We start from the raw sequence: 12,652 nt of genomic DNA on the forward strand, positions 1-12,652 counted from the left end.
TGTTATTTTAAGAAGTGTGTGTAATATTGGTAGTTATTATTTACATGATTAGATGGTGTGGATGGTAATATGGTATAGAATCGTGCTTGGTGTGACATATTTGTGTGATACATTGGTGTGTGGTATGAATTGGGATCTTTGATATCTGTTGAAAATGCCAAAACCAGTAGTCTTGCGCTACTGGTATGGCGCTTGGCAGTGTAGAGCGAGCCACCAGGCGGTAGAGTCTCGAACAATGGCAGTGGTCACTGGGCGCGTAGGGTGCCTGGCGGTAGGGTGGGTTCCGCCAGGCGGGACAAGGAAGTAGGAGGCTTGGAAGGCGATGGGCGCCTGGCGGCGCAAGTTGGAAGTGCCAGGCGGTGACGGAACAATGTGGTACTGTGCTAGCGCTTGGCGCCTGGCAGTGTGAGATGCCCGCCAGGCGGTCTAGAGCTAAATTTCGCCTAGTGGTTTTGGTCCATTGATGGTACGCGAGGAAAGTTTTCTACACCGCTTTAAGGTATGATCATGATGCGATGCTTTGGCTGGGGGCCCAGTTACGAGTGCATCTCGTATTGGGTAACACGTGACCACTCTAGGTTGTAGCCTAGTGGTTTAGGAAGTCCAATGGAGTGTGCGGGTTGTGGCTCGTACGATGAGGTTTCATATGATTGCCCTCTTTAGAGGATTCTGATGGAGATTTGGTAGTTTGGGAAAAACTACATACTTATGTTTGTTTTGGGGAACTCCACTTGGTGTCACGGTGAGATGTTGTGGCAAAGTTATTCCCACGTGTGGACTATCAGGTTGTGGCCTGTAGTCGGAGGGGCGAGTAGACACTCGTGCAGCAAAGATCGATCATTGATCTCTCTTAAAGGGTATAGAAAGGATAGACGTCTAATGCAAGTGTTGGAAATGGAGAAGTCAGGGATAAAGAGAGAAGTACACTAACTCGGGTTTAAAATGTTTAGATGTTGTATTTAATTGATTATTGTTGTTAGTTTGGTTTATTTTAAAATGAGCTCACCCTATCTATATGTGTGTGGCGATGATCATGTAACTTGTTACATGGGAGTAGATGTTGATGCAGGTGAGCAGACTAAGACAGAGACGGAGAGGGGACCCCTTTGGGAGTTTTACTGATTTTTATTTTGTCATTGTATGGATTTAATGTAATAATTTTTATAGACACCTATATTACATTTCGGTTTTGCTGCGCTTTATGATTAATTGATTTGGCGCGTTGGACTTTAAGTTTAAATTTCTTCCCGCGTTTGGGAATTTGTTCCTAATAAATGAGGTTGTTCAGTTAAATTTTATTTTTATTTATTTTATAAGTAATTTCCGGCTAGGACGTTACAAATGAGGCTTGATGAATGCGTATTTTTGCCCTCATTTAATGTTTAATTCTGGGTATTTAATTGAATTTATGTGCTTAAAGAGTGATTTAATTGATAATTATGATAATTAGGTTGTTTGAACTTGTGTGATAAAAATGTGTTAAAAAGTGATTTTTAGCTGCATAAATTATTTTTGGATATTTTAACGTTTGTTAATGCAGCTGAAGTTAAGAGAAGTTAAGATTAAGCTCATTCAAGGTGGGAAAATAAATTGATTGAAGTTACAAAACACCTTTAAATAAGGCTGAAATTAACAAGTTCTGGAAAAATCACTTATGCACCTCCTAATATGTCTATTTACACCCCTCCTACCACTTAAACCCAACTCACTCAGATCATGACATGTGGCAATCCATAACTTTCAAATTTGTCCAACCACATGTTGACATGTGTCATGATCCAACAACTGAAAATTTGGCCAATCTAATGGTGCCACGTCATCATCTTCCATCTCTCCCACAAACCAGAAACCCTAGCCTCACATTCCAACGCTGGCAACCACTGTTCCGTCACCACCTTCACGTCGGAAAACGCGAAATTGCGCACCACTTTGAGCCACCATGGAAGCCACAGTCATTCACGCTCCACCATCCACACCAGTCACGACCACCACCATCCTCCTCGCACCTTGTCGGAAAGCTGCATCAGTTCATGTTGGAACAGCGAAAAACGCAGCCACTGCTGCGAGCCACCAACGTTTTGCAGTCCACCAGAGCGAACCTGCAACGCAAACAACAACGCCGACAGCCATTGCAGAAGCAGCGCACCACCGCAACTTCCTCCTTCCTCTCTGCGCCATTGCTGCACCTATTCGCATCTGCACCTCACGTCGTCACAGCAGCGTCTCTGCACCTGTTCGAGTAGCCAAGTTGCCAGAATACAGCAGCGGAAGCCACCACGTTCTGCATCAGTACCGTGAAGAACCACCAGCAGCAGCTTGATCGGAAGTGCAGCAACAACCATTACATTTGCGGCATAATCCATGAAGGGGGTGGAAACCTTAATTTTGGGAGAGAGAAGGGAATGCCACGTGTCATCCTGTCATTGCACAATCAAATGGTCAAATCTGGTCAAGCATTCAAAAGCTGGTTAAACAGTCAACTCTAGTCAAAGACTGGTTAAAGGAGAGGGGTTTAACTACAAATATTGATATTTTTAGATGTCTCTGCAAATTTGGACTACAGGATTAAAAATGGCTTATTTAGAAAATTAATACAAATATTATTTGGTGATAATTTATCAGATATCTTTAAATAATTAATTTATTTAATTATATCATAAATTATTAACCAAATATATTTGTCAAATAGTTTATATCTCTCCAAATATCTTTGAATATTTATCTTTATCTTTATTTTAAAAGATATTTGAGAGGTTTTAGCAACAGAAAAGCCCAGTCCAATTCCTATATAAAGAGACCAAGGGAGAAGCAGAAAGATAAGCTCAGCACGTCGGAATTGAGGAACCCTTAGGGGGACCTAATTTCTTTCTCTCTCTTTTCTTCTCTCCATTCTTCTATTTTTGTTTTGCATTCATGGAGTTCTAAACTTCTTGGGTTGATTTCTTTGTAATTTCTTAATTGGATTCTGAGGTTAGATCAATTAATTTATTTGTTCTTTTTATTATTGTTGAGGTTTTAATTCATCTATATCTTTTATCTTTGAATCACGTAAAAAGTAATGATTTTAAATCTATATGCATGTTGATCATGTGAGTCCAAGGGTTTTTAAATTAAATTGAGACTTTACTTTGATTTTATTTAGAAACTTTCATATGATTAAATGAGTTTTTACCAATAATTGAGACTTTATTTTGGTTAAAGGTATTTACTCTAACTACAATTAATTGAGACTTTACTTTGATTAATTAAGCTTTTTATTTGGTGAGGAGATAAAAGAATAGACATGATTAGGCATAGTAAATTTGATTGAGACTGTACTTTGGTTGAATTTACTATGGATAATCTAAAAGTTATCATTTTTAATAGAGACTGTACTTTGGTTAAAAGTGAGAACGCCAACAAATTAATTGAGACTTTACTTTGATTAATTTGTAAATCTAAAACAATAATTAATTGAGCAATAATATTTAGATAACCGATGATGAATCTATTTTGAAAAAGCAATGGAATCAATCTATTTTCTTTACTATTGTTTTTATTTCTTTTTATCTTTTAAATTTTATTTCTATCTTTGTTTATCTTAATCCCTTATATTTTTTATTTTATTTGACTAACTCATTTGTATAGTTTTATAGGAACTAATTTGTTAAAAATCAATTCCGTGTTCGTTGGGAGACGACTTAGGGTTACTTTACCCTTTCTATTTTGTTGGCTACTTTCTTAACAATACTGAAGTTGTTATAGATAAGTAGTATTAATTTGATCGCGTCAACGACAGCGTTATCAAGGCTTCCATGGAGAAGGATGAAGGTGCGGAAGCTAGAAGATGAGAGGAGAAGTGATGCGGAAATGGTGTTTGGAGAAGCTCTCAAGTGAAGTTGGGCCAACACTCACGGAAGGAGGCTAGAGGAAACCAAGAAGGAGAACTCTAGCCTAAGTTGATTCACAAAAAGAGAGGAGTCTAGAGTTATCTCAACAGAGTTTCTCTACTATATTCATGAATGAAAATACAAGGGTCCTAAGCTCTCTATTTATAGTAGAAAAGGAGAGCCAAGTGATCTAGAAAAATGGAGGGGCTAACCAAGTTTAGCAAGTGACTCTTGAGGCAATAGGTGGAATGATCTCAACAACAAGTCTATTACCATTCAAAAGTAACCAAATACAAGTATAAGAAAGTTCCATTTATAGGATGGATGACAGATCAATTTCTGGCCATGAAATGCAAAGGAATGAGGGATAAAGAACCATGTGTCCAGTTACACTCTCCATGCCTTGCTCCATGAGAAGCATGCGCACCAAGCTGAAATGTGCGCTCTAAACTTTGCACAAGCATGAGATGTGCGTTCCAACCTTGCCCTCCAAGCTAGTCTCGACCAAGTCTCTAATTGGGCTTGAATTAACCCAATTTGAAGACTAAACAACAATGTGTTTTAGCATTTTATTCTACAAAGTATGACCTAACATTTGACTGAAGGTAATTTTACTCTAATGTTCCAATATGCATCCTCTCATATTTTGATATCTTCTTTAGCCCATGAAAATAACATATGAAGTTCATGATGATTTTGATTCTCTTGAGAAAAACCCATTTGAATCTTTCTAATCATGCCTCTTATTTTTTGACCTTTGAGTGAGCTTGGACCTTCAAATGCATGTGGGCCTAGAATTGGGTCTAAGATGAACTCATCATGAACTGTATCGCCTCATCATACTCATTGTATTGCCCTAACAATTGGATTCTCCAGCAACACCGGCCAGCAACGCCAACCACCACCGTTCGTTCAACTCATAGGCGACAACATGTTAGTAGATTTATGTTTCTGATTTATTTAATTTATGTTTAAATAAATTAACGATCTTATGCATGTTTAAATAAATTAACGGTTGACCGATTCTTTAGGGATTGAGGGAGCTAAATATTAGCTACCCGATTTATTAAAAAAACAGCCCAAAACTTGTTGCAGAGTGAGGTAGCAAGTTTGTTTTTACAAATCTATTTAATAATGTAATCTTCCAAGATTCGAGATTACCTATTTTGTGTTCACACAACACTCGTCACAAAAATCACAACACCAACAACGCTCTTCATCTCATAAAGATTAGTTTTTTGTTCTCTTCTTTATTGTGACCTTTTCATTCTGTCTAGAGTTCATCTAAATTAAATAGTCTATAATTTAAAGTACTATATCAGTGCAAACGGAAGAATTAAAGCAATTTAACCGGAATCAATCGAACACATCATTTGTAAGAAAGAAAGAAAAAACAGAAGCAATCACATACATCTTAATACGAAGTACATTGGTGAACAAACATATGAATCATATATGAGGAATTAATCTAGAAAGGAAGAGTTGTTAGAATTAATTGACGAATTAATTCTATTAGTGACTGATTTGAAATATTATGATGGCCCAATTGAGATTTAATAAAATTTAAAGACTTATTGGTTATTATTATGGGAAGTGATAATAAAATAAAATAAAGATAAGATAAAATAAAAATCAACTTGATGGACGTTGTTTTATAAAAGGGATTGGGGTTCTGTCTCTGGTCATAAGGTTCTTACACAGTAACTCATCAAGAACGTGTGAGAAGAGAAAAGAAAGGCAAAGAGATAGATTGGAAAATGGTGGTTGAAGAGCATACATAATACAAATTGAAGAACGCATATTCACAGGATCTTCCATGGATCAAGGTTAGTGTTATATTATGTTTGATCGTGTGAGAATCCTAAATTCTAATGACCCTTAATTTTACATGTGGTATCAGAGCAAGGTTGTATGATTTATGATTCTCCTATTATTTTCTCCTTTATGAAGTTTTCCCCTAATGCTATAAACCCTAATTTTAATTTTTATCCCCAATCTTCATAAACCCTAATTATTAATTGAGGGTTTATAATTGCAATGCAAATAGATATTGTGTGCGTGGTTTAACTGCAAATAGAATTCGAAAGCTTTTATTTATGTCATGCCTTGAATTAAATTGAATTCTTGTTTTCCGCTGTTACGTTGCATCGTTTTGCATTAATGGTATGAGTTGCATCGTTTTGATTAACAAATGTAATGGGAAAGTTTCTTCACGCATTGCCTGCACTGTGTCGTGCGATTATTATGTGTCAATTCCAATTGGAATTGAATTGATGGCAATTTCACTGATATGTAAATTGCATATAAAAGGTTTCATAATCAGAAGCTTTCGGTGCGTTCTAAACCACGAGACACTGCCATTACTGCCATAAATAATTTATGTTTATGATTTGGTGCATTAATGAAATGTATTTAATTAAACGGATGTATTAGTTTATTGATATATTTTAATTAGTTGAATCAATTGATTGGTTTTATTAAATTATGTTTTTAAGGCATCTATTTATTTAAATTAAAATTAATGAAAATGCTATATAAAGTTTATAGCAATTAAATGTGTAATTATTTATTTGAAATCAAGTATGATAAATTTTGTTAGTCACTAATGTAGCCAAAATTTTAAAGTTTTTTGTGATTTCAAATTATTAATGTTTTTATTTTAATTACCCATAGTATGAATGCTAAATTATGAATAATTAATTTATGGGTTAATTGAAGTTCATTAATTATAACGCATTTAAAGATCGCCCAAAGGTTGATTAATTGTTTTTTATAATTAATGAGCATGACTGTAGATAATTTTGTATGCGTCACTAGTTTTATCTGTATTCCCAAAGGTAGTAGGTGATTGTAGTTTATGCATATTTTAATTAGGTTAAAATATTTTTTTGGTCCCAATTTTCGTCAAATTTTTTCAAATCAGTCATAATTTTGGTTTTGTGTTCAAATAGGTCCCAATTTTCGTCAATTTTGTTCAATTTGGTCATTTTTTGCTAACACTGTTTAAATCATTCACGGCCATGAACAGTGATTACCACGTGTCACTTCGTGGTTTTTTTGAATTTTTTTTTATTTTTATTTTTATTAACTTTTTAAATTTTTTTTTTAAATTTTTAAATTTTTTTTTAATTTTTTTAAAATGTCCACGTGTCAACTCATCAGCGTGCCACATCTTAAAGTCAATGTTCTAAATTCAATTTGGTCCCTATATTTGTTATTTTTGTTCAATTAGGTCCCAATTTTTGTTAACATTAACCAATTTGGTCCGTCTCCAAATTAAAACTAAATTTAATTTTTATATTAAAATTCACATTTTTTATTAAATATTTTATATAATATATTAAAATTCACATCATTATAACTTTGATATAAAAATTGGTCACATCTTTGATAGGGACCAAATTGGTTAATGTTAACAAAAATTTGGACCTAATTGAACAAAAATAACAAATATAGGGACCAAATTGAATATAGAATATTGACTTTGACACGTGACACGTGACACACTACTGGGTTGACACGTGGACATTTAAAAAAATTCAAATAAAATAAAATAAAATAAAATAAAAAATTCAAAAAAAACCACAAAGTGACACGTGGCACGCTCCTAGGTTGACACGTGTATATTTAAAAAAAAATTAAATTTTAAATTTTTTTAAAAAAAATTAAAATAAAAAAATAAAAAATAAAAAATAAAAAAAACCACGAAGTGACACGTGGCAGTCACTGTTCATGGCCGTTAATGATTTAAACGGTGTTAGAAAAAAGGACCCAATTGAACAAAATTGACGAAAATTGGGACCTATTTGAACACAAAACCAAAATTAGGACTTATTTGAAAAAACTTGATGAAAATTGGGACCAAAAAGGTATTTTAACCTTTTAATTATCAATAATGTTATAATATGATTAGCATCATTATGCTTATGTTTGTGTATTATTGGATCTCCCAAAGGAGAACATTAGTATGCATAGAATGATTGTTTATATCTAAATCTGTTTTTACGTTTAGTTTTATGACTCAAAGCATTAATGTTAGGCATCTGTTAATTGCAGTCTTTGTTCCGGTATCTTTACACTCGCATGCTTTGTTTGTTCCAGTCTTTAATGGGTTGAATTTCCCTAATGGAGTGAGCAAGTCCAATTTCACTTAGGTGTGTTGGATCTTGATCTAGCTTTTCAAGTTGAAAAGTCGGTTGCTATCACGGATGCCAGTAGCGATGAAGAGAAAGCCCATTACAAAGCTTGGGAAAGATCAAACAGACTAAACTTAATGTTTATGAGAATGAGCATAGCAAGCAATATAAAGTTAGTTCTTCCCAAAATCGATGACGCAAAAGAATTTATGAAAATTGTGGAAGAGCGCTCCCAAACTGCTGATAAATCTCTCGTTGGGACACTGATGAGTACGTTGACCACTATGAAGTTTGACGGTTCGTGTACTATGCATGAGCATGTGATCGAGATGACAAATATCGCAACAAGACTAAGTCTCTAGGAATGGCAGTGGATGAAGGTTTTCTCGTGCAGTTCATTATAAACTCATTACCGTCTGAGTATGGTCCATTCCAGATGAACTATAACACCATGAAAGACAAGTGGAACGTGCATGAATTGCACAGTATGCTAGTTCAGGAGGAGACACGATTGAAGAACTTAAAAAGCCACTTTATTCAATACGTGAAGAATCAAGGAGCTGTTGGAAAGAAAGTTGCTAAGAAACATGGAAAGGGTAAAGGACCACTGAAGATTGACGAATCCTAAACCAAAATCCAGAAGAAAAATGACAAATGTCATTTCTGTGGGAAGTTTGGACATTTCCAGAAGGACTGTATAAAGCGTAGAGCTTGGTTCGAAAAGAAAGGTGAGCATAATGCTTACGTATGTTTTGAATCAAACTTAACTGAAGTTCCTCATAATACATGGTGGATTGATTCTGGATGTACGACTCATGTTTCTAATGTGATGCAGGGATTTCTTACAACCTGAACCATAAACCCAAATGAGAAGTTCGTCTTCATTAGCAATAAAGAGAAAGTTCCAGTGGAAGCGGTTGAGACTTATCGTCTAATCCTTGACACTAGATATCACTTAGACCTTATGGATACTTTTTATGTACCTAGTATCACTAGGAATTTAATTTCTTTGTTTAAGCTTGATATTGCTGGATACTCTTTTAAGTTTGGGAATAGTTGTTTCAGTTTGTTTAAGCGTACTTTTATGATTGGATCTGGTACATTTTATGATGGTTTATATAAATTGAATTTGGATAATTTATATGCTGAAACTCTTATGACTTTGCATCACAATGTTAGCACTAAACCTAGTTTAGTGGATGCAAGTGAGTGATTGTGAGTTGTGTGTGCTGGGCTGTGGGGTATGTAGCAATGTGAGTTAGAGTGAATGTGTTTTGTGAGAGTGAAAAAGAGAGTGTGTACTGTGAATGTGTGGTGTGGACATTAGGGGTGAGCAAAAGTACTCAAACTACCCAAACCCGTGAAACCCGACAGAAAATGGATGGATTCAGTTTAATGTATTTGAATTCGGATTAAGTCGATAAAAATATTCGGATAAATACAGATATAAATGGTCAGGTACGAATACCAAATAAAAAATCCATGGATACCCGACCCGACCTAGAATCAATAAATTTTTTTCTCAAACCCTAATTTTGTTGCCGCTGATCTCCTCATCCTTTTGCCTCTGCAACACATTTCAAAACCAAATCTGCCGTGGAATACCAGATAACAAAAACGTACTCCTCTTCTTTGTTCCTGTGAAAAATAATTTTGCAACAATTATTCTTCCTTTGAATTGAAGTACGAGTGCCATAAAACGCAATCGAATTGCAAACCAAGCTTGCGGCATCTTAGGCAAGTGCACGTTGTGGACCAATCTGCTCTGATATGCTTCTTTCTTGTTCGATCTGCCGCGATCTGGTTCAATATGCCGCTATGAGGTTCGATCTGCTACAATCTGGTTCGATATGCCGTGATCTGGTTCGTTATGCCGTTATGAGGTTCGATCTGCCACGATCAAGTTCGATATGTCCCGATTTACTTCGGTCTTCACTGATCTTCCTCGATCTGTTCTGTAGGTGGCAGCACGGTTTGATCTATCCCGATTTACTTCGATCTTCGTTGATCTTCCTCGATCTGTTCTATAGGTGGCGGTGCGATGGGGTCTGCTAGGTGTGTGCATGGGTGCAGTGATAGAGAGAACCCATAATAGGGTTGGAAATCCTTTCTCTGGTAGTCTCATGTTATTTTTCGTTTGATTCGGGTAACCCGCCCGTCCATCCGCTTATAAACGATCCGAATAAACCTGAACCCGCTTAATCCGAAATATAAAATGGTCGGATTTGGTTTTCAAATATTAAATATGGATTGGATCGAATTAGCCTTCTCGCACCCAAATCCGATCCAACCCGATCTATGCTCAGGCCTAGTGGACATTAGTGATTTTAGATGAGGCTTGTGAAAGAGAAAAAAATGGGTTGATGGATGGGTCCTACAGGTGTATGTGAGAGAGAAAAGAGAGTGGAGTATGGGTCCCATAGGTGTGTGAGAGAGGAAAAATGTGAGTGGAGTGTCGGTCCCATGGGTGTGTGAGAAAGAAAAAAAAAGAGTGGAGTGTGACAAAAAGAACCGACCGTGACATATAAGAGAATTTTTGAAGTGAAGAAAAGAAAAAAAAGATAGCCTACGCGTGCAATGATGTCACTAGCATAGGTGCTTTAACTTAGGAACAAGCCACTTGTATTCTTGTCATAGCAATCCCGAGAAAATAACTCAAAGGGCCAAGATCCTTCATAGCAAATTCAGAGGCAATGAGTGCCATGATAAATTTACAAAGGTCATGAGAGGAGGTGATGAGAATTATGTCATCAACATAGAGAATGATGTATGCCATGTCAGAATCATGTCAGTACATGAAGAGAGAGTGATCAGAAACTCTATGTTGGAACCCAATGGTAGAAACATAATCAACAAAGCACTGGTACCAGGCACAAGGCACTTGCTTCATACCGTAAAGAGATTTTCTAAGGCGAAAAACGTGATCACGGTGAAGAGGATTATAGAAACCAAACGATTGGTGCATGTACACAATCTTATGTCGATCACCATGGAGAAAGACATTTTAAGCATCCAACTATTGAATAGGCTATGATTTGGAGAGAGCAATAGTGAGAATTGTGCTAATGGTCACGGGTTTCACCATAGGAATGAATGTGTCATCACAATCCACACCTACAATTTGATTCCTACCATCACCTACAATACGAGCTTTGTAACGTTCAAAACAAAAATTAGATTTCTTTTTATGTATGAAAATCCACATACAACAAATGATATTAACATCACAAGGTCGTGGAACCAAATTCCACATATTATTTTTAATTAAAGCATCAAATTCAGACTGCATGGCAGATTTTCAATTAGGATATGATAAAGCAAGGGTGGAATTTTCGGGAAGAGGTGATATTATAGGGTCGACAATGGAAACATAAAGGTTAAAGAGCTTTCTAGGTTTGTAGACACCGGTCATGCTATGAGTGGCCATAGTCCTAGTAAGAGGGTTTGGAAGCAAGGCAATTTAGTCTAAAGTAGGAGATGGAGATAGACTAGTGGTGGAGATTGATGTGCTAGATGAATGGTGGGGTAAGCTTGCATTTTGTGGGTTAGGTAAAGGTTGTGGGTTACACAAAGGCTTCGGGTCAAGGTTGGCCTAGGGATGAATAAGGGATGAATGGATGTCATCAGTGAAATTGTCATAAGTAAAGATATATGAGGAAGATATATGTGCAAAAGGAAACTATGTTTCATAAAAAATGACATGCCGCAATATTATTACATTTCTATGGGACAAATCAAAACATATATAACCTTTGTGAATAAGGGGATAACCCAAGAAAACACATAGAGTCGATCGTGGTTGTAGTTTATTAATGGTAGGAGAGGGAAACAAATGATAACAAAGACAAACAAAGACTCATAAATGCTTATAAGACGAATCACGATGATACAAAAGTTTAGTGGGAGACATATTAGACAAGGTCTTTCGAGGAAGTATATTAAGGAGATAAGTTGCAATTTGAAGGGCATGATGCCAAAACGAAGGAAGAACGAACGAATGAACGAAGAGAGTGCGAATCATGTTGTTAATGGTACAAATTTTATATTCTGCTTTGCTATTTTGAGAAGAAGTATGTGGGCAAGAGAACTGAAAAAGAAGACCATTGTCTTTACAAAATCAATGAAACAACGAATTGTCATACTCACGCCCGTTATCATATTGAAAACATTTAAATTTTTACGAAAATTGTGTTTGAATTTGATTAGTGAGAGATGGGAACTTTTCAAAAACTTAAGATTTTGTAACTAAAGGAAACATCTACAAGAAATTAGAGTAATCATCCAAAAACAAAACATAATAACGATGACCATAAGAACTTAAAACAGGTGATGTCCAAAGATTACTGTGTAAAATATCAAAATAGCATTATTGGATGACTTAAACGGTAACTTAACATGTTTGCTAAACATACACAATTTATAAATAGTTGTGGAATTCAAATGTTCAGAGGCAAAGAACTTATTCTTACGAAATTACTAGAAAACAAAAGAACTAGGATGACCAAGACAACTGTGTCATACACTAGAAGCTATACCAGCAAAAGAAGTAGGACTAGTGACTAGACAAAGGTCTCCAACAATGTCACATGTCATGAGTGGGATCCCCGTCTTGAAATCAGTAACATAGAAGTCAAAATGGTCAAAAGA

The sequence above is a fragment of the Vigna unguiculata genome, chromosome 4, assembly GCF_004118075.2.
Source record: "Vigna unguiculata cultivar IT97K-499-35 chromosome 4, ASM411807v1, whole genome shotgun sequence".
Classification (NCBI taxonomy): Eukaryota; Viridiplantae; Streptophyta; class Magnoliopsida; order Fabales; family Fabaceae; genus Vigna; species Vigna unguiculata.